Here is a 27,799-nt window from a genome sequence, read left to right on the forward strand (position 1 = left end):
AATAGGGACTGGATAAAATGAGACTGAGACCTGCTGGGCTGCATTCCCAGGAGGTTAAGGCATTCTTAGTCCCAGGATGAGACAGGACGTTGGTACAAGATACATACAGGTCACAAAGACCCTGCTGATAAAGCAGGAAGCAGTAAAGAAGCCTACCAAATCCCATCAAAACCAAAATGGTGATGAAAGTGACCTGTGGTCATCCTCACTGCTCATTAGACGCTAATTATAATGCATTAACATGCTAAAAGACATTCCCACCAGCGCTATAACAGTTTACAAATGCCAAGGCAACATCTGGAAGTTACTTCATATAGTCTAAAAAGGGGAGGGATCCTCAGTTCCGAGGGAAATCCCTGCCCCTTTTCCAGAAAACTCATGAATAATCCACTCCTTATTTAGCATATAATCAATAAATAACTATAAGTATACCCAATTGAGCAGCTCATGCCACTGCTCTGCCTATGGAGTAGCCATTCTTTTGTTTCTTTCCTTCTCTAATAAACTTGCTTTCACTTTACTCTATAGACTTGCCCAGAACTCTTTCTCACGCGAGGTCTAAGAACCCTCTCTTGGGGTGTAGATTGAGACCCCTTTCCGGTAACAAATCCATATTGACCTTAGAGCTATGATTTAACTAGAAAATGTCAAGTCCACAAAACATTAAGGAAACGAATCTCTTTCTGGGCCTCAAGTGCATTTAAATATTTCTAGTTCAATTGACTTTAGTTATAGAAACGCAGGGGAAGATTTATTCTATCTCATCCTGGATGGTCCAGAGCATTTTCATTCTTTTTTTTAGAGATAGATTTGTACTTTCTACCACCCTCTCTTCGGCTCTTTGCCATGCTTGGCCTCCAGGAAGGACAGTCTAGACCGAGTATATTAAGTGATATTTAAACATGTATCTCTAAATCTTCCAAGGGTCTGGCCAAAAGCGTATTCTTCCCAAGAACACATCTTTCTTGACAATTGCCCCTTCATTCATTCTTTTACTTATTTGACAAGCATTTAGTGAGTGAGTGCTTGAGGTACAAGGATGGATTTTTTAAAAAAATCATGGTTCTTGAGGCATCCACAGTCTAATGCAGTTTTACACAAAATGTGATCAGACAGACACCTGCAACAGAATCACCTGAGGGAGGTTGTTTTAAAAGATGCAGGCCCCCTGGACATTTGCACAGACAATTTCTTATTCAGTAAATTCGGAGTGGCATCTGGGACCTGCATTTTTTGAAAAGCTCTCCAGGTGATTCTGATGCATATTAAAGATTGAGACCCACTGGTCCAATGGAAAAGACAGGAATGTAAGAGGATAATTGTAGAGCAGTTGTTCCTAGTTGCAGTTAAACAGATATTCACAATGTGAAATGGAGACATAAGAAGAGGCTTTAGTGGGTAAGTCTTGGGTGTTGCAATGAGAAAGATACAGGTTCAAATTCTGCTGCTGCCACTTACTTGTCATGTGATTGACTTTTCTTGGTGTCGTGTGTCCTCACATGTAAAATAGCCAAAGTACTCACCTCACACCAATTACAAGGTTTTCATGAGATTACATATGTAAAGTGCTTAACTTAAATTTTAGAGCATAATAAGCACTCATTACTCAGAAGTCCTCACAGTTGTCATTTTTAATTATTAATGGAACTTAAAGGAAAGACCGCAAATGAGAAAAGTTTTCCTGAGAACCGTGGAGCCCAAATTTAATTTTAAAGCAGTGTGTCTCAAAGGATAAATATCTTGCAGTCCACAAGAGTTCTAGGATTTTAAAATTTTTCTGTCTTTGATTATAATTTAACATTTTAATACAAGCAGTAACCATCATGCAATTTCACTGCCTGGCTTTTCATTTGTGTTTACAATTGCACAAATGCCAAATGAAAGCCAGATAAGTCAAGGATCAATCTGGACATAGAGGAAATGGGAAAACTGAGTCGTTGCATGGCATGAGGCAGTTCAATCTACTCAGCCATAGGATTCGATGCCATCTTCATGCTGTGAGCAGATGTGCCATGGGGACTTTGGCTTTTTACATACTAACACATACCAGCTTGTAAGCAGAAACTTGAGGCATCAACACACAAAGAAGAATGGTTCTGTCCCTGATTCTGTTAGTAAATGGATTAGATATCCATTTACTACCAATTTTAATATCAACACAATGCTAACCCTATCTTCAAGTGAGAAGACAATTTAACAAATTATCAAATGACACCTCATTGAAACTGACATTCGATGATTGCTTACTACAGAGTTTTGGTTGAGATCTTATTTTCCTGAACTTATGAACCCTCAAAGCTATTAATAACAATTTGTTCAACGTGCTTACACTAACAGGCATGCTTTGCATGAAATTAATATATTTAAATAACAGATTTAAACATAGACCAGACCCTGAGGATACATGGTTCTACTGTGTCTATCTTTAAGTTCCACACTAGTGATTAGTTTCAACAAAACCACATTATCTATCACATTAAAATAATTTAAATTTTATTGGGTTTCATAGTTATATTTGATTTCTCTTTCTCTCTCTCAAATCCTGAGGTCTGCTAAGATATAGTTGATTTCATTTATTAATTTGTTTTGGCTCTATAGTTGCATAAGAACTATAAGCATAAGAAGTGTATACCTAGTTTTAAAATTATACATGTTTTAATAAGATCCTAATAATAGATCACCCAAAAAGCTGAAAAAAAATTCCCTATAAAACATATCCATGTATTATTCAGGTTTGAGTAATACCAAAAGGGACAATCCTGAGGAAAAGTTTGTTCAGGGCTGTCTACTCTTCTATCATCACCTGTCTCTCTTGAAGAAGGCAGTCTCCGCCTGTTCACCAGGCATGAGTGACAGAGAATCCGCTTCATCAGCAGCTTATGACCACGCCACCCCTGCAGTATGCCTGTTCCATAAGGCCCTTGGCCACTGCTTCACAAACTTCCCGACCCACCTTACATTGCCAATAGCAAAGCCATTATTTGGGGTTGGGGAAAAGAGAGGACCAAGAGATCCTCTTCTTTGCAAGTGAAACACCATTTACTCTACACTTAAAGCTATTTATTTATCTAGCCTTAAGAAGTGTGGTTGGCTGGGCACAGTGGCTCATGCCTGTAATCCCAGCACTTTGGGAGGCTGAGGTGGGCAGATCACCTGACGTCAGGAGTTCAAGACCAGCCTGGCCAACGTAGTGAAACCCCCTCTCTGCTAAAAATACAAAATTAGCCAGGTGTGGTAGTGCATGCCTGTAATCCCAGCTATTCAGGAGGCTGAGGCAGGAGAATCACTTGAACCCAGGAGGCAGAGGTTGCAATGAGCCAAGTGTGCCATTGCAATCCAGCCTGGGCAACAGAGCGAGACTCTGTCTCAAAAAAAAAAAAAAAGTAAATGATGTGGATCTAGATATCTCAATCCTTTGTCACCACTTTCATCTAACCCTCATGTATTCAGAAGAAAGTGTCATACACCATGATCATCAGGCTATCTGGTGGATATGTTTTCCTAATGCCTATTGCCGAATCATGCATTTGTAACTATAATAACTTCATCATCATAAGGATGGATTTGAAAGTATTTTTAAATAGCATCGTAGTACTTCCCTCAATAGCTCTGAGAAACTGTAGCTGAGTAAATTTAGGAACAAGTTGTAGATGACAATTATGGCTTATGTTCCTATGGAGGGCTGGATTAAGACCTTATAGCGGCTTCAGATACAGAAATATTATAGTCTCTTCTCCACTCCCACCCCAACATGTACTTCATTATTTTTAAAAATGCTAAAAAGTAGCATTTTTAAGAATGTAAGAACATTCAATAAAACTTCTATTTTCTATTTTTCCATTAAGACTACTTCAATACATTTTTGGAAACCAAACATTAGCTTATTTCCAAAAGGAACTGGAGGTGTCCCTACTAGAGTCCTAAACACTTTTGGGAAAAAGCAAATTGCAAGTGCATCCAGGGTTTTCATAGGCATCATATCTCTTAAAAGCCAGGTCTCATTTCTTATGTACAGTCTGCGGATAACAAATACGGAGCCATTCTGAATGTGCCAGACTCTCTTTTTCCAATTTAACTACCCAAGAACTCCTTCCCAGGCTTCTCCTTGCCCTAACCCTACCCAACCCCAATGAGGGCTTAGTTCTAAAAATATGAAATTCCTTTCAATATTCAAGTACATTGTAAGTTAGAAAATTAGATCTTCTGGCTGGGTGCAGTGGCTCACACCTGTAATCCCAGCACTTTGGGAGGCCGAGGCGTGGGGATCACCTGAGGTCAGGAGTTCGAGACCAGACTGGCCAACAGGGCAAAGCTTCGTCTCTACTAAAAACACAAAAATTAGCCGGGCGTGGTGGTGGGTGCCTGTAATCCCAGCTACTTGGAAGGCTGAGGCAGGAGAATCACCTGAGCCGGGGAGGCGGAAGTTATAGTGAGCCAAGATCGAGCCTCTGCACTCCAGCCTGGGTGACAGAGTAAGACTCCATCTCAAGAAAGAAAAAGAAAATTAGATCTTCTGCCCTATTTCAATGCTCTTCTTTCCTATACTACTTCTGCAAAAGGCATGAGGTCAGCAGTGAAAGGGAAATGCAGAGTCATTGAAGTTTACCTGTGTAGATAGGTCAACAGCAGACATTCTGAGCATCTTTGTTAGAATATGTTTTGTAGATGTTGGCAACTCAATCCATTGAAAAATGATAATGAAAAGCACCAGGGAACCTAGAGGTGGAACTTTCTACAGCTCAGGGAAAGGCACAGTGTAGCTCCATTTTTCTGGAGCATCGGGGGGCGCTGGTGGATCTAGCAGAGGGGCAGAAGAAGCTGGTACCTTAAGTCATGAAAATGAAACAGGCAAGTGAACTTCAGAAAGTTGTGAAGGAAAGACAATAGGAAGACCATCAATCCTCTTTAAACTGTGAAAACAAAGCTTGCCACCAAAATACAGCAAAAGGATTAGAAAGCAACTTTTCAGCCGCCCTTGAAGGAATTGTATAGGTCTAGAATTTACATCCTAGCTTGACATCCAAGCTTGATACCCCTTTGGTAATAAATGGCTAAGCAAAAGGCTTAGAAAATTTTTCACCTCCAGACATGATATTAAGCAGCAGTTAATTTGTTTTTTACATAACACTGAATGTTCAAATAAGAATTTCTTAAAAGCTTTAACAAATGAAAAGTATTTCAGAAAAGAGAGAACACTCAGTGAGAGAGGGAAAGGTTAAAGGTAAGCACTTCTATTATCAAAGGACTGAATACACCCATGAGGAAAGGAGTATGATCAAGAGAAAGACACCAGCACTGCCTGTAGTCAAACCAGGAGAAACCAAATCTGGGGTAGTATTCTGAAACCCTCCTGGAATAACCACCTTCTGTTTGTTGTTAAAATAAAATAAAACAGTCCAGGCGCAGTGGCTCACACCTGTAATCCCAGCACTTCAGGTGGCCGAGGTGGACGGATCACCTGAGTTCGGGAGTTCAAGACCAGCCTAATCAACATGGAGAAACCCCGTCTCTACTAAAAAAAAAAAAAAAAAACAGAAAATTAGCTGGGCATGGTGGCGCATGCCTGTAATCCCAGCTACTTGGGAGGCTGAAACAGGACAATCACTTGAACCTGGGAGGTGGAGGTTGCAGTGAGCCAGGATGGCGCCATTGCACTCCAGTCTGGGAAACAAGAGCAAAACTCCACCTCAAAAAATAGATAGATAGATAAATAAATACATAAATAAATAAATAAATAAAATAGGCCAGGCGTGGTGGCTTACGCCTGTAATCCCAACACTTTGGGAAGCCATGGCGGGTGGATCACCTGAGGTCAGGAGTTCAAGACCATCCTGGCCAACATGGTGAAACCCTGTCTCTACTAAAAATACAAAAAGTAGCTGGGCGTGGTGTGGGTGCCTGTAATCCCAGCTACTTCGGAGGCTGAGGCAGGAGGATGGAGAATGGCTTGAACCCAGGAGGCAGAGGTTGCAGTGAGCCGAGATCCCGCCACTGCACTCTAGCATGGGCGACAGGGAGAGACTGTGTCTCAAAAATAAATAAATAAAGAAATATAAATAAAATAAAATAGCCCTGTATATAATATAGACCCAATACAAACTGAGTTTTCACATAAGCTTATCTGTTCCTCCTTATCTGTACTCACAAAGACATTAGTATCTTTCTACAATGTTCACAAATCATAAGAATCAAGATTTAAGTCCAGTACTTCTGATAGTAAGTCCAGTACTTAGGCGATTTTTTCCATGACCTAGCTCTCTTTAGATGCTGATCTTAATAGCATAACCAATTAAAAGAAACTTACTTACTGAGCTCTTTTCCATCCTCAAAGACTATAATGTATGACATTTCAATTATTGCCCTCTAAAAATTTTTCCAACCACAAATAAGAACTGTGCCAGGCATATAAAATAAGCCCTTAATCTAATATACAGTGAGAGCTCAGTAAGTACTCACTTATGGGTTAATGCTATAAGATGAGTTAGAGCAATCGCCTAAGACATGGTCTTTGCTAAACTAAGTGATACTGACCAAAAGAACTAGGGATTCCAAGAAGTAAGATCTGGGATGGATGGAGGATCTGAAACTTAAGCTGGCCTTCAAAGAAGAGTGGTATTTGGCTAAAATGAGAGGAGAGAGGAGCATATTCAGAGAGTATGGGGACAGGGTGACAACTAGGGTGAAGATCATAGCGACTCAAGTCTTATCTGTGAAAGTGAATATGGGGATGTGGGTGCTGACAGGACAGCGATTAGCATAACTGAACTGGAAAATATAGAAATTGTATATTGCCCTTTACAGATGAGAAAAATGTAAATGCAGAAAGATTTAAAACATCGTTGCACAAAGTCCCACTGCTTGTAGGTGGCAAAGTTAAAATTAGAATCTCACCCTATCAACCCTTGGCCCATCACTCTTTCTACCATACCAAGTTGTAGTTAAAACAACTCAATGAGGGTGGGTCCAGTGGCTCATGTTTGTAATACTAGCATTTTGAGAAGCCAAGGTGGGAGGACTGCTTGAGCCCAGGAGTTTGAGACCAGCCTGAACAACATAGTGAAACCTCATCTCTACAAAAAACAACAGTTAGCCAGGTGTGGTAGTGCGCACATATAGTCCCAGCTAGTCGAGGGGCTGAGGTGGAAGGATCACAAACAAACAAAAATGACTATCTTTAAGTGATAGTTATTATAATTTGAAGAGTATGACACAAAAATACCTACTTATCTGCTATTAACCTATTGAATTAGTCTTCAAGAATTTGAAACATTTCTGCCTCAGGTAGCTTTAATAAATAAAATAATATCATTTAAGTTTAGGGTACTTATCTGAAAAACAAAATTAATCATTTTAAAATACAGATGCTCATGATTATAACTATATTACAATGACTGCCTTCAAATAAGAAAGAAGTAACCAAGATGGACTCAAAGTGTTAGAATTTGGAGATTGGGCAGATTTTTTTAATTAAACTTTAATTCTTTTTAAAGCAGTTGTAGGTTCACAGCAAAATTAAGCAGAAAGTACAGATTGTTCCCATATACACCCTTGTCCTCTGCTACAAAAAAAAACCTCCCTCACAATTGACATCCCTCACGACATTGGCACATTTATTACAATCAATAAGCCTATCAATAAAACTAATGGTCTGTGATATCAACACATCATTTTCAGCTGGGCGCAGTGGCTCACACTTGCAATCCCAGCACTTTGGGAGGCCGAGGGGGGCAGATCATGAGGTCACAAGTTTGAAACCAGCCTGGCCAGCATGGTGAAACCCTGTCTGTACTAAAAATACAAAAATTAGTTGGGCGTGATAGCACGCGCCTGTAATCCCAGCTACTCAGGAGGCTGAGGCAGGAGAATCGCTTGAACCCAGGAGGCAGAGGTTGCAGTGAGCCGAGATCACACCACTGCACTCCAGCCTGGGCGACAGAGCGAGACTTCATCTCAAAAAAAAAAAAAAAAAAATCATTTCACCCAAAGTGCATTGTTTGTCTTAGGGTTCACTCTCAGTGTTGTACATTCTATGGGTTTTGACAAAGGTATAATGACAGACATCCACCATTGTAGTAACCACAGAACAGTTTCACTACCCTAAAAATCCTCTGTGTTCAATTGATCCCTCCCTCACCCCTAATCGCTGGCAACTACGAATAGTTTTTACTGTTTCCATAGTTTTGTCCAATGAAATTCAGAATTCGAACTACTATTTCTACTGAATGAGTATCACTTTTGCACTGTCATAAAGTTGAAAAATTGTAAGTTGAACCGTTTGAAGTCAGGACCACCTGTATTTTTCTCAACCTGTGGTTTGTATTCTCATTCTCTTGACATTGTCTTTCACAGAGCGGAAGTTTACAATTTTAATGAAGTCCAGCTAATCAGTGATTTCTTTCACAGATAGTGCCTTTGGTGCTGTATCTAAAAAGTCATCACAATATCCAAGATTACTGAGATTTTTTCTTATGTTATTTTCTATGTGTTTCATTGTTTTGCATTTACATTTTGGTCTATGATCCACTTTGAGTTGCTTTTGTGAAGGATATAAGGTTTGCACCTAAGATTCATTATTTTTGCATGTGGATGTCCAGTTGCTCCAGCACCATTTGTTGAAAATACTACCTTTTCTCCATCGGATTGCCTTTGCTCCTTTGTCAAAGAACAGTTGGCTACATTATATGGGTCTATCTGGGCTCTCTATTCTGTTTTGTTGATCTATTTGTTTATTTTTTCACCAATACCACAATGTATTGATTACCAGAGCTTTACAGTAAGCCTTGAAGTCAGGTACTGTCAGTCCTTTGACTTTGTTCTCATTCAATATTGCAGTGGCTAATCTGGTCTTTTAACTGTCTATATAAACTTTAGAATCAGCTGGTTGAGGCCAGTCATGGTGGTGCATGTCTGTAATCCCAGCTGCTCAGGAGGCTAAGACAGGAGAATCACTTGGACCCGGGAGGTGGAGGTTGCAGTGAGCCGAGATTGCGCCACTGCACTCCAGTCTGGGCAACAGAGCAAGACTCCGTCTCAAAGATAGAAAAAGAAAAAAGAAAAAAAAAAAGAATCAGTTTGTTGATATCCACAAAACAACTTGCTAGAATTTTGGTTGGGATTAGGACTTATTTTTAATTTCCACTGATACTATTTTAGCATTATTATGTCCATTTTAAACTCTCTGTTATGTACACATTCTAAAATTACAACTGCATCTGTCTGAGGAACAGATTACTATTCTTGAGTGAATTTAGCTCCCACTACTCTTATTGAGGTCAATTTGCTCCCCTGCATCTCAAGAGGGTTCATCCTGAAGGACAAGTGCCAGTAGCTTTTGAAAACTTCACCAATCCTCTAACTTTTACATGCCTCTGAGAAGTTACAGTACTGCAAGGCATTTTGGTATGGCTCCCACAAGGACTTCCAAAGTGCGATTTTCTTTTACAAAGCCCAAGTAGTCACTCATTTTACTTCCAGCAAGAAATGGAAGTGGCATATATTGGTGTGACTGTACTTTAAAATTGCCAAAAACACACATAGACACACTTGCACGCACTTCTCCAACCTTACCATGGGGATATGGGAGTTTGTTCTTTAATGCTTGGATTTAGACATAGAATGATAGCCATAATTATGATGATAATAATGAAGACCATGGCAACAAAGACAATGGTGATGATAAGAAGTACAGTCCCAGGCCGGGCGCAGTGGCTCACGCCTGTAATCCCAACACTTTGGGAGGCCGAGGCAGGTGGATCACCTGAGGTCAGGAGTTCGAGACCAGCCTGGCCAACCTGGTGAAACCCCATCTCTACTAAAAATACAAAAAGTTGCTGGGCGTGGTGGCGGGTGCCTGTAATCCCAGCTACTCAGGAGGCTGAGGCAGGAGAATCACTTGAACCCAGGAGGCAGAGAGCGCAGTGAGCCAAGATCGCACCATTGCACTCCAGCCTGGGTGACAGAGTGAAACTCCGTTTCAATTAAAAAAAAAAAAAAAAAAGTACAGTCCCAAAAAGGAGGAAAAAGAGGATGGGGCTCTTGGTAATGGCTTTATGCCTCATTTGCCTATATCAATGTCTCCTTTATCAGAGATTTAATCATATTTTATGTGTTTCTGAAATTTTCTCTAGTCACTGCTATATGTGTCTGTTGTTTCCTAAGTTCTTAAGGATAGAATTATGTCTTTTACTTCTGGATCCTTCATTTCATTTGTTTGTATATTCAGCAGATATTTTATTAAATGTCTACTATGTCCAGATATTGTGTTAAGCCCTAGCACTGAATAAGGCATGCACTAAGTGCACAGAAAAAAAAATTTTCTAATAAATGAGAAACCTCAAACTGTAGCTACATAACATTATAAACAGCTTGAGCGGCAGCAATATGATTTATTCTTTTCATAATAACAAATAGGGCATAAAAAATTTATTTATTATTTTGTTATGTTTAATAAATACATATTGAGTAACTGATAGCAAATAAAACATAGTACTAATACAAGGTTGTAATAACAGAGAAATTGTGCAAAGGGTAGAAGGAATTCACGAGAACTCTGCATTTTGTTTTCAGTTTTTCTATAAAGCTAAAGTTGCTCTATAATTTTTAAAAATTATAAAAAATATAAAATTTGGGGTCCTATTTATGGCATAACACCTAGCTCCACTGACAATCACCATTTAATAACTATTTCTGTATTATTTTTGAATTAGAGCTCAGTAAACTTTAAAAGCTAAATTTTATTAACCCAATGTGGATACCAATTTTCTAAATCAAGTTTCATACAGTCAAATTCATATTATACTCCCTAGAACCTAAAGCAATGAATGCTTATAAATGCTTGTAACTTCGTGGGGTTTGTTCATCATAAAACATAGAACAGTGTCCAGCAGAGACTAGGCATCCAATAACTACATACTGAGGAGTAAATAAATAAATACAGCAAAAACAAAATTATGACAGAGTTTACCAGGATGCTATGATATTTTTAATAGATAAAAAATATACCTGTGATTGTTTTTAAATCACCACTATTTAAGAGAAAAATAAAATCAGTGGAAAACTATCTCAGACATGAGAGTTCACTGAGATTTGTATTGTTTCATGTTTTTTGGATTCATAAGAGCATTCAAATTTTAAAAGGAAAAAATGCAAAAATGCTAGATTATTTGCCCTCATTTTTAATCCATCTCCCATATCAATTTATTTTGGCTACCTAAGCTATTAAGGCCCTAAGGATTATCTTGCATTACAGCAAAATTTGCCGGTTTAGCTACCTACAAAATATGTCCCAAAGGGTATCCACACCTACCATCTTCACAGGTACAGTGCTTTCCAGTTTCCTATACATTATCTTATCTAAACTCAAATGAAGGGGATAAAAACTCATGGGGAAATTGAGGACCAATGAAGTTAAAAAACTGCTCTGAGGTCGAAACCCTACAAAATGATGGTGGTGGGACTAGAGCCTCACTACATGTTCTTTTCACTACATCACGCATCTGAAGTTCTATTTATCACATGCCCTCTCCCTCTCACTCACACTACAGAGCACCAGCCAGCACTAATCTCGGAGCTATAGATCCAAAGGGCCCCTCACAGATTTTTGTGGGGTTCTTTTAGGCACAAATCACAAGCCACAGACGACTTAATGAGTGGATCCATTACAGACAATATCCAATTTCCAGGAGAAGCCCAGCTAAACTCAGGAGCTCTGTAGTAAGTCCAAACCCATGTTTAGAATTCCTCTACCTTTGCATTGCCCTTCCAGGCCTTAGCGACTCTTGGGCTGGCTCAAAACTGACCTTCTTCAGCATTTCAAAGCCAAAGTAAGATTCCAGCTAATAAGTACATAATTTGCCAAATGCTGGGGTTTATAAAATTAGGGAACATCAAATATTTCTATGCAAAACAATTAGAAAATAAGAGAACTAATTTTAGCCAAATCGTACGTGAATAATGCAGGCTTAATAATAGCATATTTAAATGTATACAAATATAATTAAAAGACAGAAAAAGTTTACAGAGATCATCACTTTAGACACGAGGTGATTGATGTTCCAATAAATATCCTTGACAGGTATCTGGACATCTCAGCTTCTTTACTAAACTATGTTATTAGCACAGTGTTAATAAATCTTTGATGAATAGAATTAAATCAAATGGAATAAAATTGAATTGCCAAAGACAACACAGTTGGAGATTTATCAGCAGAGGTACTTAATTCTGTTTCACATCAGAATCACCTGGAGAGCAGTTCAAAGTACTGATTCCCAATCTCCAACCTCAGATATTCTGATTTGATTGGTCTGAAAATCTTTTAAGGTCTACCTGGGGTTTCTAATTTCCTGGTGAACAGTCCTCATTATGGATGGTTGCTGCATTCAGAGAAGCCCTGGGATGCCTGGGGATGCTGGACACATTTCTGGACTGACTAGTCATTGTTGGGACAGAGTCGATCAATTCATATGTTGCACAGCTTCAAACAGGGCAAGAGGTATAAAGAGTCCAGTGTGTCTGTGTTGTGGACAGGTCACCATTTATGTGAGCTGGCACAAGAACGTTAGCATGTCTGTGGAGGTCCACTTTTAGACGTGTGTTTGCTTTCTGGATGCCTGCGAGACGTGTGTTTGGATTGTGTGTTTGAGGTGAGGGTGATGTGAAGTGCCTGAAAGCAGATCTTGTAAAGGAGCTTGGGAAGGATATTTGAGAGCTCATGCGAATTGAAAATGGTGTGACATGAATGTATGGGGGGTGGCCGCTCTAATTTTTTCATGTGTCTATTAAAAATGCAAATACATGGAAAGGTTTGAAGTAAATTCACTGTGTGTGATAGAGAATTCATATGACTCCAAGACTGGGGAGCAATTATACAAGAAGGAAAGAAAAGTTCGAGTTCACAGAGTGGCTAGGGGAGAATAAGCAGGTGAAAAGGTTCTGTGCTTGGACATGGAGACTCTGTTGAGGAATCTAAGTGAAAGGCATTCTGGAAACACCTTACCCACTTCCCTTACATTTAAGGTTTCTAAAGCAAATGGATCTTACCCAGAAACAGAGGCTGAAGCCTCCCCACTGCAGGCTGGCTCTCCACCCCCACCCCAGGAGCAGCGGCCTCCCTTCTGACTGCAGGCACAGAATAGGGAATGCCAGGAAAAGGATGAAGGGAGATGTGCCTGCCAGTGACAAGAAGGTCCTGGGTCAAGGATCTGCCCTCAGACTGGTCCTGACTAAACACTTCCTTTTCAGAGACAGGGGATGCTTCACCCAGCACAGTGTCCTTCAGCCTGCGCTGCTTTGGGCAAGGAATCACATTAAACCAGGCCAGCGGAGGAGAATTTAAGAGAGAGAATTTAAGATAGAGCCCTCAGGAATATTCCCCTGGGAGGGAGGAAGGCCTGCTTCCATTCAAAGGAGATGGGCACTAAGACTGAAGCCACCCATTTCAGAGTTTCACACACATCCAAATCCATCTGCCCTCCCGCCAGCATCAGCACTGACAGCCAGACCCAGCACCACAGCACCGACTGCCAGACCCAGTACCACAGGGGCTGCCTCATATGATGTTCTGGTGTTTACTGATCCTAATCAAAAGAGCTGATATGGGTAAGCCCTTGATAGGCTTCAGCATGCATGCACATCCAATACGTCTTGCAGCAATCACACTGAAAGGTACTGCCATTGTTCCCATATAATAAATACAGAAGTCAAGGTTCAGAAAGGCAAAGCAACTTTGCTAAGTAGTAAAAGGTAGAGCCAGAACTTATCCTGAATCTTCTGACTCTAAGTCCCAGGCTCTTTGCATAACAAAGGTAAGTATATACCAAAGACCCAGAAATCAACTCCACATCTGATATCCAGACAAATGTTCAGCCAAGTGCAGAAGTGGCCTCCGAGAGAGAATTCATACTGCTCCCGTAGCCTGACACCTTCACCTCCTGATCAGCCGGTGAAATATGGAATTTCACCCCAAAAGTAACCAAATGCAAGGGAGATGAGGGGAGTATCACTGAATAGTGATTCCAAGCATAGGTTTTAGAGTCAGATATACATGAGTTTCAAATGTATTAGCTACATTTCCTTGAGCAACTCATTTCACTTCTCTAAGCGTTAATGTCCTTACATGTAAGATAGAAATAATGCCTTACATAGCTGTGAGAATTCAATCAAATTATGCATGAAAAGCTCTGAGCATGAATTATGTATTATTTTGAGTCTGGTGCATAGAAAGTACTCAGAATTTAGCTTCTTTTTATTTTACACACACACACGAATATAACCATAGACATCATTAGCTGATGAGCTGCCGTTGGCATCCTCTCTATTACTGATAATTAACATCCTTGTTGTGACTTGCTCATCATACTGCCGCTATTGTCTCAGCCAGAATAAGCCTTAAAAAGGAAATGAAAGCAGAGGTATGGAGTGGAAAGAACACTGGACTAGCAGTAGAGAGAATCTCAATTTCATTTTCAGCTCCGCTACAGATGTACTGTGGGACTTGAACAGGTCGGTCCCCTTCCTATCATTTTTTACATCTGTGGAGCGAGGGGGTCAGATGAGAGGCCTAAGGCCCTTTTCAGGACTCTTAACTCTGTTGTAGGAAGCCAACGATCGGCAAAATGGTGCTGAACCCCCTACTGGCTTGAACAGTACGAACTCTTGCCTCAAATGGCTGGTCTGAGAGTTTCGGCCACTGGGAACAGTTCTCTTTCCCTTTGGATGGGACTTTTGAACCTAGGCCAGGACTCAGAGGTCCCAAATGAAAACAGCCCCAAGTCATTCCATAACAAAGGGAAAGGCACCCAGAGCCAGTGAGGAGATGAGTCTGGGAAGCTGTATTTCACTGTCACAACTGAAAAATCTTCCATGCATCCAGCCTCCCCCTAGCCACCCCAAATCTCAGGGGGAAGACACCCCTCATCCAAAGTTACCCTTCTCACAAGTAAATCAGCAACTCCCCTGAAAAACAAAAAGTGCTTGGTCTATACTATCTCCAAAACTCAGGACCTTCTAACACCACTACTAAATATCTAAAAACTTAGCTCTCCTGCTCTGCCTTCTTCATCCTGAAACTAACTCTGCAATCGGCCTGTCTTGCCTGCCAACAATTTCAACTCTGCTAACACTGTTTATTGTATCTTGCAGCTGCTATGGATTCATTTATTTTGCTTCAGCCTTCTTTGGTTATTACTGCTCTTTATTCTTCCCTTCATAGCATAAATCCAGACCCCCAAAAACATGGGATCTGATTTCTTGAGTCTGTGGTGCCTCATTCCGTTCCCTTCCTTGTCTGACTTAAAACGCCCTTCTGTTTCCTTTTTAAAACTTTTCCTGAAACACCAAAAGAAGTATATGCGGAGCTTTCATTTTCAAAAAAGAAAAAATAATAAAGAAAAAAGACCCACATAACTTACTTTCATCCAGGGGCGCACAGTTTTGGAAAGAAGAAAACAGAGCTATAATCCACTGCGTTTCCCCAACCCAAAAAGAAGAATTTGTTGTGAAATGCTTCTTTTTCCACTTTGCTGGTGAAGGAGCCCGGTGGTAGGCATACATCCACAGGCTGATGCAAGATGCCTTTGAGAGAAACCTCACATTCTGAGGATTCCTGGGAAAGCGCCAGAGATCCCAGCATCCAATATATTGCACATTTGGTTTCAATTAGGAAGGGGGTTGGGGAGGGAAGAAGGAAAGTCACCAATCAGAGCTGTTTTCTGTTTGGAGACTATTTCTTTTGACCCAAGGGACTATGGGCAAAGCTATAATTTACAGCAAAACCCATTCATAGAAGAAAAAATATGTATAACCATAGGACAGACTTAAAGACACCGCTCCCTTCTGCCTTATTCCCACCCATATCCATCTCCTCTTCCTTCCCCTCCATCTAAGACTTGATCCCCATCCTGTGATCCCCACCCCCCCAACCCACCGCCTACCCCACACCTCATTTTTCTTACTTAAGCTGAAGCTATAAGCAAAACTTAAAGTTTGGAGTTTCTTCCAATTGAAGCTTCCAGGACAGTTGGGGCACACACGCGGAGCTGACCTTTAGTATTTTGACCATGAAAGCCTAGAGCTGAGCTCTCCCCGGAAAGATTTGATTTAATCCCTTCCCACCACTGCTCCCCCCACCAAAAAAAAAGCTGGAAAGTGTCAGAATCCAGGATTCCTATTTTTTTCCACTCAATTCCCAGTTGGCTGCTGCCTCTGAGGGTCTGTTGCTGTCCTGGATTCATGCTGCTAAATGAAAACACAAGCATTTACAAGGACTTTCTAAATTATTTTGTGAACTTTTTTTCCCCTCCTTTATCTTCTCCCCGCTTCCACAGCCATAGTCAGAGATCATGTGAAAGGGGCGGGTAGGCAACAGGGGAGGAGCCTTCACTCCACTCTCCAAACAATAACTAATAACCCTCTCCATCCATCCAGGCTCCAGCCTTAACCCTTCAGAGCCTGGATCATTCCTGACCAAGCCCACGCTGGGCTGTTCTGGAGGTCCTGATTCTCCGTGAGTATGGAGAATGTAGGGCAAGCAGGGACCCACAGGCAGGAGATCCAAAGAGGGAGGTAGATGGCAAAAGACACGTTAAGAAGACCAAGCTTACCTTTGAGAGCCAGACTTCTTGTAAAGAGACCTCCTTTCTCTGGGCTCTGGAGCTATCACCAGCTCTTCTCTGTTTGTAGTTAATCTGGGATTGCACAGTTTCCAAGATGAGCAAGAAAAGAAGTGAGCAAACAGGAAAGGGAGGATGGAAAGAGATCATGGAGGAACATTCCCATAGTAAGTTAGGGGCAGGAGATGTTTCATAAGGGGAATGGAAAGGCACACACACACACACACACACACACACACACACAATGAGGGTGGCCATGAAACTGAAAGCCAGTGTTGAGTCAGTGTTAAGTCCCTAAAAGTCTCATAAGTTCAGCACCAGTCTGAGGGTCAGAAAGCAGCCGTTAATATCTGTGCCTCACAGCTGTTACAGAAAAGGACACGGAGAACATGGGAATGGTTCAGAGGGCCGCCATGGAAATGATTAAAGGCAGCAAGCAAGACCTTAGAGAAACAACTAGAACTAGGGTTAGTTTATGAAGAGAAAAGACACTGCAGATACCAACTTATTAAGAAGACTCTTCAAATAACTTACAGCATCTGAAGTCAGGTCTGAGGATGACTCAGGCCAAACATGCAGCTCAACTCAATAAATATGTGTTGGGCTCTTATCAGGCACTTTACTGGGTGCTTGCCAGAGACAACTAGAAATCCTCCTCAAATGTCTACGCCTGTAGTAGTTCACCTCTTTGGCATTACTATAAAGAATGTACCAAAAATACAATCTGTGATTTCACAGATTTGGTGATAGTATAGGTCAAATGTGGAAAACAGTAACAACTTCATAAAACCAGACTAAGCCTGATAAAGGACAGGGCCTGTAGATATAGGTATGCGTTTTCCTTTTTCATTTTAAGATGGTTCTACTCCATAGGTGAGATTGTTTTTCCCTGTGTATGTATAATTAGGACTCAAGTTGTAGTCTTAATTGAGCCAGGACTGAGCCAGTGATGTAGGCTGCAAAACCCAGACACACCTGGGTTTGTCTGAGGCGGACTAGGCAGTCAAAAGTCTATTTGTATATAGACCAGGACACTTCTGGGGAAGAACTCACTGAACACAGACAGGACCAAGGGATAAAAGTCCCAAGAACAACTGAGCTATGTCAACAGTAACGAGTAGCTCAAAGGAAAATAGCATGTCTATCAATCACTCAAAACACAATCTCCATCACTCAGGCTATTCTCAGCCAAAGCTGGGGTCTAATCTTGAACTCTAGGAAGAAGGTTCTACAAAGAAAAGAGCAAGGAAAAGCTGAAAGTGATATTTTACTAAAACACTTAAGGGATATTTAAAGCATGAGGAGGATTCATTAGATTGAAGCCTCAGTTTTCGGAGACAACTCTGGTTGAGTGACAACCAGTGTTCAGCCTTGACACCAGCCACTGCTGTAGGAAGCCAGAGCTGGAAAGTAAGAAAATGGCAAATGCTAACTTCAAAGCTGACAGGACTAACCCATGGAACACACAGAAGAAATGTCCTGGGAACTCTCAGAGCTATTTGGTAGAGTTTTGAGTAAGACTGGAATTCCTAATATTGTGGGAACAGATGTGGAGAAATATCATTTTATTACTCTTCTGTGAACAGATTTTACCCCCTGGTTGGTCTGGCTTGGGAAATGTGAGTCATTGCATTCAGAATTATTTATGTTCCATAGGAAGTAATGTATTTTCGTTATGAGGACTGTTTTACACTGAAAACAAATGACTGAAAAACAATATAGAATTCCATTACTGGGATTTTACTAAAAATAGGACAGATCTATCCGGAATGGTCAAGATGCAGTGTTAATTAGAAGTAAGATGTGCAAGATGACTTTTCAAGACCTTTTCTAGTCTACAAACCAAGGTTCAAGTAAATACAAAAGTTGAGCATTGAAATAACTATAATATTTCTGTCTCTAAATAGCTATGAGCTGGATGCTTTTGTGATGCTTCAGGACATAGAATGAAGGATGAAAGTAAAATGAATTAACCTAACTTAGTTTGAGAAACACACACATACCTTAAAAGGATACATGGATATTCACACAAACCAAACCCATGTGGTACATTTAACTTCACAAGGAATTTAAGCCACAAATTAGCCACCACCAGTAACTTAGTCAACAGGTTTTTCTTCTCTCCTGTCCTGTCCTGTCTTCTCTTCTCCTTTCCTCCCCTCTTCTCTTCTTTCCTCTCCTCTTTTCTTCTCCTCTCCTCATTCTCTTATTTCTTCTCTCTCTCATTCATTTCTTGTCTCTCTCTCCTCTGCTTACCACTGCTCATTTTGCTTTAGCCCATTCTCTTTCAGCAAACCAGCCTTTTCTGCTTATTTTCCATAATATTATAGCTGGTTATAATAGGCACCTGTAACAGTGCCTTAGTTCTCAAATTTATCTCTCCTTGCTTCAAGCGATCATGACAGAATGACAGATATTATGGGAGTCCAGTTCTAGAATGCTGGGATGGAGAATTTTATTGGTCAAATGTGTTTCTTATGTGCATCCTCTATCTCTAAACTGTAGAGGGCAATGGATCATATAATATGAATATGGCTCCAAGAGCTCATACGCATACATGAATCAATTCTCAGAAAAGGGATGTCATACATTAGAAGACACCCCAAAATTGTCTGTTACACCAATAATTAGCCAAGCATGACAATCCCTGGATTTTAAAGAAATTATGCCTTACTAACACAAAAGCAGAGAATATTGTGTACTTTGGAGTTATATTCTGCACACATTTAACTTAAGCACCAATTTTAGAATCTAATTCTTTTTCTTTTTATTTTATTTTATTTTATTTTTATTTATTTATTTATTTATTTTTGAGACAGAGTTTCGCTCTTGTCGCCCAGGCTGGAGTGCAATGGCATGTTCTTGGCTCACAGCAACCTCTGCCTCCCAGGTTCAAGCGATTCTCCTGCCTCAGCTTCCTGAGTGGCTGGGATTACAGGTGCAAACCACCATGCCAAGCAAATTTTTGTATTTTTAGTAGAGACGGGGTTTCACCATGCTGGCCAGGCTGGTCTCAAACCGCTGACCTCAAGTGATCCACCCGCCTCAGCCTCCCACAGTGCTAGGATTACAGGCATGAGCCACCGCGCCCGGCCTCCAATTTTAGACCCTAACTCTTAAGGCTCCCTGTTACTGGTTGTTCTATCCATAATAGACAAATCCACTGACATATATTAAGGCATAAAGGCTTAATAGTCTTTAAAAATCAGTATGGAGGAACTCTTGCAGACAATAAAACACTTTAGTTTTCTAAAAAGCAAAATAGTCTGAATGTTCAGACAGCTGCATGTAGACTTGCTTTTAGTGTCTTCCTGAATTTACCCCATGATTCCTGAATTTTAGTGTCCTTAAGAATTATCCTATGAAGTCATATCCACAGAAGTATGTATACTATCTTATAAGTGATTTAAAGGTCTTTCAAAGATAATTTTAACTCTAAGAGATTGTTCACTTTATCTTCTGGGTCCTAACTGTGCACACTACTAGGTGCTGTTCTCCTGTTGGAGACTTTCATGGAAAATGATCCAATTACAAACCCCTAGGGGGCAGAGTCACCTTGAACAAGTCATTCACTTTTCTAATTGTAAAATGGGGGACAATATGAAATGAAAATTCACAGGGTTGTGAAGATCAAATAAGATCCAGAAAGAATAATTTATTGAGTACAATTAGCAGGAGGGGAGATTCTGGATATATAAAGCAGAACTTTTGACATATAAAACTTCTGACACTGTATACCAGACACTGTTATAAGAATTCTACATTTATTATTTCATTTAACACTCAGAAGAATTTTATGGGATGGGTACTATTATTTTCCCAATGGCCATGTGAGGAAACCAATGCACAGAGAAGTTAACTTGCCCAAGATCATACCTACCAGAGCTAGAATATGTGTGTGTATGTGTGACAACAAAATGTGTGTCTGTGTGACAATAATATGCTGTATGTTTGTGTAGTGAATAGGAAAAATTTCAGAGCAGTTAGGAAATAGTTAATTCTTAGTTTTTCAGAGTTTGAAGTCTTGTTATCCATATGGAAAATCATCTATGTCCTTTTTTTCCCATCCTTTGCTCTCCTGAAGCCCATCAGTGACTATGTTCCTACCCCTTAGCACGTCCACCAGAGAAAGAGATGAGAAATCAAAAAAGGAAAATTCAAATCAGTCCATCTGGTGACTCTCCCATGGATGAACTGAAAAGTTAAGAGAAAGTTAAGGTTAATGGCCAAAATAAGATTCTTATTTGTCTGTTTCTGACAATGCCACATACAATATGTCACAGTTCAAGGAGTGCTTTCACAGACATGACTTCATCTGATCCTCAGACAGCCCCAATATGTACTCAGTGCAGATATTAATATCCTCACTTCACAGAAAGGAAAATGAAGCTCAGGGACTTGGTAACTTAGTTGAGGTTTTTTGCTGTTAAGTAACAGAATCTGAGTTTGAATCCAGTTCTTGTGATTCTCAATGCTCCTTCTGCCCATTTGGCATCAATGACAAACCTCAGAGCCTCTAGACTCTTAATTTACACTCAATTCTGGAGCACGAGGTTATCTGGTCCCCTGCCTGCTTTGCTGTTCTTTCATTTTCTTTTTCATTGTAGAGAAAGAATAGCAATTCCTTGCCTCGGCAGAAATTCTAAGATGAGAGGTGAAGAAACAGACACAGAAATCTCAGAATTGTAACCCAGGTTTAGCTTCCTTGAAGAGAGTGAGGCTACAAAAAGTTTTTTAAATGACTTATTTTATATAATGATCAAGGATATAAACCCTTCTCCAGGCTACAGTCTGGCACCTTAAACCATCCCTGTCAGATAAGATAGCAACCTTCTTTTAAGCATCTCCAGAAAACAGGATCTCTCAACAGTCCTCAGTGTTTATCAACACTCAGTGTCAAAAGTTCTGCTTTATGTATCCTGAATCTCCTCACTGCCATTTGAACCCTATCCTTGTCTGTACTCTGTGGAAACAACCCTCAGCTAGCTGAACCATCTCCCAGCTCCTCATGCACCCCTGTGTCTAAGCAGAGTGAACTTGGAGCAGCAGTGTTGCTTTTCCATGCTCAGGCCCAGTTTTCAGGAATCATCTTATACTTAATAATAACCCTCCTTATGAAACTTAAAGACTCTCAGCTGCCTCGCTTCCAGGCTGGAGTTTTTCCAGCATCCATGAGAGAATCAACATAGTCCCCACTGACTGTACTGATCCAAGAAGTTTGGAGGATAAAAGACTTTTAGTTATTGAGCTTTATTTTTAGTGATTCATTCCTCTTTTCCCATCGATCTCTGGAGGACACTGGAAGTCTGGGAGGTTAATATCTGTGAGTACTTATTGGGAGGGAGTATCTAAATAATTCTTAAAAATTATTTTACCCACTAAAATATCTCTCTTTAGGGACTCTGTTTGCATGAAGTCCTATCATCCCACCCTTAATGCATAACTCTATCCCAGTGTTCTGAGTTACACCATAAACACACTATGTTGTGTGTTCTAACACACAACATATTTCAAAGCAGAAAGGAATTTATAGCACCAATGTTATTTTTCCATGTACAATTCCAGTTTGCAATGTCCAGCAGCACTCAAATTGCCCTTCGAGATAAAGATCAGATTCTGATTCTCTGTAATCCTTGCCTGTTTCTGGGAAGGCTCAGATGTTTATCTTATGGATGGAATCTGTGTTCTTCAAGGTCCTCCATGTCCCAGAGAAGAACACAGGTGCATAAACTCTTTTCATTTTAAACATTTAAGAGATTAGAGGTGAACAAAACAAATAGAAAAAATAAATAGGCAAAGCACCCCAAAACCAAGCAGGGGTCAGGGGAGTGGTTTGAGGGGGATGGAATCTAGAGAAGATCACCCTATGGGATGTCAGTAATCTCTGAAAACACAGATCAAGCCCTGAAATCTTTCATTCTTTGCTTAGCCCATGGGGAGCCCCAGTTTCTTCAATAGAATGAAGATTAGAGGTAGAATTTTTTTCTTTTTCATGAGAAATCTGGAATACACTTGAGAGACCTGGCAGAAGTGAATGGAGAGATGGGTCCTGAGTCTGCATCTCTCCCACTTCCTGCAACCGAGACCCCTGGATCCTCATCTGCAGACTCAGTCTCATCCCTCCCCATCTCCTTAGAATCAATCTAAGCCTGAGATAGGGGGATCTGTTCAGTAGCAGCTAGTCCATTTGGGATTAAAGACCTGCATCTCATCTGGGCCCCAATTCCAACTTTCATTGGAATTACTGAGGCCCAGGAGAGTAGGTGTTTGTAGGTCTTCTCAGTCTACAGTGACTTTGGTACTGCTCCCTCCCCTATAGACCTGGCCAGCAGGGAAAAAAGAATGAAGTCAATGTGCAGAAAAAAGCAAAGGCAAGTTAGACTCCTGGCAGTTTTCGAGTTCTCAGTTGCAAGCTCTTCCCAAGGTCAAGATGCTCTTCCTGCTCTTGGATTCCATATGACACTAGTGTCCATATACTGTGTTCCCATTTGCTGCTTAAACTGCATCAAACAGGCTTCTGTGATTTGAAGTCATACCCTTTTCAGGTCTCTGTACAGGTGCCTTTTCTAGTAAATTAACTAACACTGCTACCAGAATAGAAGATGGGTATTGTTGTTTCAATTATGACAGACAAGGAAACCACTCAGAGACTCATGTTGGCATTCCCAGCAACTCTTTGATGTAGGAGTAGAGCCCAGAGCATGGAATCCACAGGGAGGTATTACTCAGAAATCTAGGCAAGTAAGTACTTGGTCAACAGGTAGACAAAGAGTCAAGATCCGGTCAGGAAAGTAGACACCATATTAGGTATTTCAAGAGCATGGATTTAATAAGGAATTGATTGATCACACAGGTGTTGGAGAACTGACTGAGCAGAAATTTAATAACTGCAGAAAGCAGAAAGCAATTACCATCCCAAGGCTGGGGGATGAAAAGGGGAGGGTTGGGGCTATCAGAACTTAGGCACTAGAAGAAGTGGGCACCATGAAGCTAGGGCTCTGACCTTTGAGATGGTTCATAACGTTGAACGGTGCTGGTACCATTGAGGAAGCAAGTTGAGGCTGCTTCTGGGAATGTGGAAAGAAGCTGGAAGCCATAATAAACTGCCACAGTGATATGAAATGCCACTGCTGGGGCAAAGTGCCACTTCTGGAGCAATGATATTGATATCAAGAAATAGAAAATTACTCTCTTCTCTCCTTCTCCTGACTTTCAGTATTCATCTTCCGCGTCCTCTTGACAGAACCTAAGAGGAAGCCTATTGGCAAAGGAATCTCTGACTGCAGTTTGCAGAGCCTCAGATCTGACATCACAGAGCAGAGCATAGAATATTTAGAGCCGACAATAGGCAAATTCCCACCACTCTTGCTATCCACTCATTAAATACATTCTCTCCACCCATTACTGACTTCTGGCCCAGATTGCCACCTATATGTGTCCTCTCTCCTTAGATTCCAGACTTTGCAATGCCAACTAAATCTTCTTTCAGTTGCCGTACCTGGTACAGTATACCAGGCACCACTTCCTCTTTACAGGGTATTTCTAAACTATAGCCCTATTCAGGCAGCTCCAACCTGCTCCTACTAATCAGATCATGCCAAAATACCTCCTCAGATCGGACAACCAACCCCAGGGCCTTTGCACTTGCTATCCCCTCTGCATAGGCTACTCTTCCCCATGTAGCCACCTACATTGTTCCCTTCCTTCCTAAAGGACCTTACCAGTGAAATCTGGTGTCCCTTTCTAATATTTTATCTCCATTACCATTTTCTGTCCCCCTTTCTCATCTTTTGTTTCATGTTAGAGCTTATTAACACACTGCAGGCCAGGCATGGTGGCTCACACCAATAATCCCAACACTTTGGAAGGCTGAGGTGGGAGGACACCTTGAGGCCAGGAGTTTGAGACCAGCCTGGGCAACACAGACTTTGTCTCTACCAAAAAAAGAAAAAAAAAAAAGGCCACATGGTGGAACATGCTTATAGTCCTAGCTATTCAGGAGGTGAAGGCAGGAGGGTCGCTTTAGCCCAGAAGTTTGAGGCTGCAATGAGCTATGATCACAGCACTGCACTCCAGCCTAGGCAACAGAGCAAGATCCTGTCTCAAAGAAAAAAAAAAAAAAACTATATAGTTTATTTATTTATACCCCCTAGAATGTAAGCACTATTATATTGTTTACTAGCATATCTCCAAGTGTCTATAACTGTTCTTAGCATATAGTGGGGATTTATAAAATATTTGTTAAATGTGGAATGAATGAATGAATACCTGAGATAAAACCTACCTGAGAAAGCTGGAAATGTAGCGTCCTAAACAAAGAAGACAGAAGGCGACTAGAGAGAATATCCCTTGCCTGCCCTGGAAGTCACCTTTAGGAGTCGACTGGGGAAATATGAACACAAAAGCTCCTTGAGTTCTCAGGGCCATTGTGGGAGGAAGAATAAAAAGAACCAAGTGGGGAAATGCAGTGGACCATGGGTGCCCAGCTCTTTCAGCAGTTCTTACTCCAATAAGCTGAAGGAACTGTAGCTAATGCAGCAGGAGATGTCTAAATCTTATAGTAGAGAAAGATAAATTGCTAAAGGATGAAGTGGAGGCATGTAGGTGGCAGGATGGAAACAGTGGGACATCAGGATGTAGAGGGGATGGGGACTTTGGGTCTTGACAGGCAACACGGCATCCATCCTTCAAAAAAATCCCAGCCCAGACTAAGGGCAGGGTAGCAATGAGCTTTGATCCTTGTCCTCCAAAAAAATTATTCCTCCATGGGTAGAGAGAATATGATTTTTACATTGAGGAATGGAGAGCTCCAGACATCATTCACCCTGATCCACCTCTGCCACTGGAGGGTGAGACATGAAGGCTGGAGGAGAAACATGGTGCTCATGTGGCCTAAAATTCCAGCAGTGATCAGGGAGGGCCAACCTTATGCCAGTAACTGAGACTCCCAGGGATGGAAGAACCCAAACTAAGGGCCAGTCTGGTCCTAATACTTTCCTGAGAGGTCTCAGGGTATCCTGTGTCTCTGGATCCTGCTTGTCTTTCCCTTCTCTGCCTCCCAAAACTCCACCCAGCTCTTCTACCTGCCAATGCATCCTGATCAGGGAGGAATAAAAGCTGGTGGCTGTGTTACACTGGGAAGTCTCCTTACTTCACCATCAGTAAGAAGAACTCACGAATTAGGGAAGTGAACAGTATGACAGTAGGATAAGAAGTCAGAATTATAGGCTTGGAGCAGTGACTCACGCCTGTAATCCCAGCATTTGGGAGGCCAAGGTGGGTGGATCACCTGAGGTTAGGAGTTCGAGACCAGCCTGGCCAACATGGTGAAACCCCGTCTCTACTAAAAATACAAAAATTAGCTGGATGTGGTGGCGGGCACCTATAATCCCAGCTACTTGGTAGGCTGACGCAGGAGAATCACTTGAACCCGGGAGGCGGAGGTTGCAGTGAGCCGAAATCATGCCACTGCACTCCAGCCTGGGTGACAGAGCTAGACTGTCTCAAAAAAAAAAAAAAAAAAAAGGAAAAAGTCAGAATTACAGGACTTTAATCCATGTTCTGCCACTTATTGACCATGAGAATCTGGGCAAGATTTCTTCAACCTTCTCACAACCAACAAAATAAGTTTTCTTTCTAGAATCCCACACAACGTAACTAAAAATGAAGCCCTTCCATCCATGACCTAAATTTTCTGTATTTCAGTTTTCTCATCTGTAAAATAGGGATATTAATAGTATTTAACCTGTGGAAATGTTGAAAGGTATAAATGAGTTAATATACTTGGAGAGTTTAGGATAGTGCTGAAGATAGTAAATCTTTCATTAATATAAGCCTTATTACAATTATAATTAGAATTATTTTTCTTAAATGTATGCTTAGCTAACCTAACTAACTAACCTAACTTTAATGGTCTTCTGCTTACTCCAGACTCCCATCTACAATTTCCTTCAACCCTACCCAGATCTACTTTCATCAGAGTATCTTGATACCCTCTCAATCGTTACCTGCTCTCACCCAGAAACTACTAACGGTTACGCTCCTAAATGATTACAGCAGGCCTCAAGTGCCTCTGCCAGAAATTTTCCCAGAGAAAGAAAAGAAAGACCCTCTGTGCAGTTGCAGAGGATGATAATTCCCCAGAACCCGTCAGTCACTCCAGCAAAGCCCCTGAAGAGTCACAACTGCAGTACACTGTCAGTTGCAGGACGCCTAGCTGGCATGGCCCTTTCACCCCTTCTTCCTCCTCTCCATGTTGAATATTTAAATAAATATCTCTTCCACCAGCCTCAAAACTTCTTGAAAGTTGGAATTATGTCTTCACTTTGTATCCCCAGAATCTACAGCCCATAGTAGTAGTTTCAACCCATGCAGAATAACTATAATACATGGTAAAAAATAAAAATAAAAAAAACAAAAAATTTGATGCCTGCCATCAATGAGATTTAAATCAAGTGTTATGGGATTTTAGAGGAAGAAGAGAAGACTTCTTGTTGGATGGATCACAAAGTGAGATCCATCCATTCATTGAGAAAATCACATTTTGCCAGGTCTTGAAGAACAAATACAATTTGGAATTCCAGGTAAAGAGAACCAAGTCAGCAAAGATGTCAAGGCCAGAAAGTGCAGACCATGTTGTAGAAACAAAACAAATGGAGACAAGGTCCCAAACACTGGTACCTGTGTGCAACTGAAGTAAAGAAGAGAGGAAGGCATTTCGTGTTGATAAATAGAGCAAAAAGGAGAATCCAGTATCTACTTGTAGTCAGAGACTATAACAAAAGGATGTGGAAGAGAGAGATGCTGAATTAGGTGCCACAATCCTTGATAATGAGAAAGAGCAGCCAGTTTGTAAGGTGTTGAGAAATTAGCATGTGAAGGAATGGAGAAACAGTGAGTGAGAAATAATAGTTTATACAATTTTACAGTGAAAGGCAAAGAATAAAAAGCAGCTTGGAACTACCTTAAGATGGAACATAGGATTCTTACACAGAAGTATAAGGTATAGTGCAATGATTAAGAACACGATTCTGGTACTGGCTACTTGAGTTTTAATCGTAGTTCAGCTACTTGCTATCAGGGTGATCTTGAGCAAGTTATTTAACCTCTCTGTGCCTCTTTTCCCTGATACATATCCTGGGTGATTATTGTGAGGATTACGTGAGTTTATAAATATAAAGCTGTTACCATAG

At 40.8% G+C, this 27,799-nt stretch overlaps 1 protein-coding gene across 6 annotated transcripts in view; it reads right to left on the bottom strand.

The window, feature by feature from the left end:
- The window catches only part of DDR2 (discoidin domain receptor tyrosine kinase 2), a 153,501-nt gene extending 136,307 nt beyond the window's left edge, over nucleotides 1-17,194 (bottom strand). Inside the window, exons 1-2 of one of the 6 annotated variants that reach the window (XM_054503331.2) lie at nucleotides 17,142-17,194; nucleotides 16,599-16,682 (exon numbers count right to left, since the gene is read on the bottom strand). The gene's annotated coding sequence lies outside the window, so the exon portion shown is untranslated. Of the gene's footprint in view, nucleotides 1-15,407; nucleotides 15,636-16,598 lie in introns of those variants that run through there. The other 5 variants (XM_063649449.1, XM_063649446.1, XM_054503328.2 and 2 more) reach the window with 5 other exon arrangements.
- Nucleotides 17,195-27,799: the final 10,605 nt, after the last annotated feature.

Source organism: Pongo pygmaeus, chromosome 1 (assembly GCF_028885625.2).
Source record: "Pongo pygmaeus isolate AG05252 chromosome 1, NHGRI_mPonPyg2-v2.0_pri, whole genome shotgun sequence".
Lineage (NCBI taxonomy): Eukaryota > Metazoa > Chordata > Mammalia > Primates > Hominidae > Pongo > Pongo pygmaeus.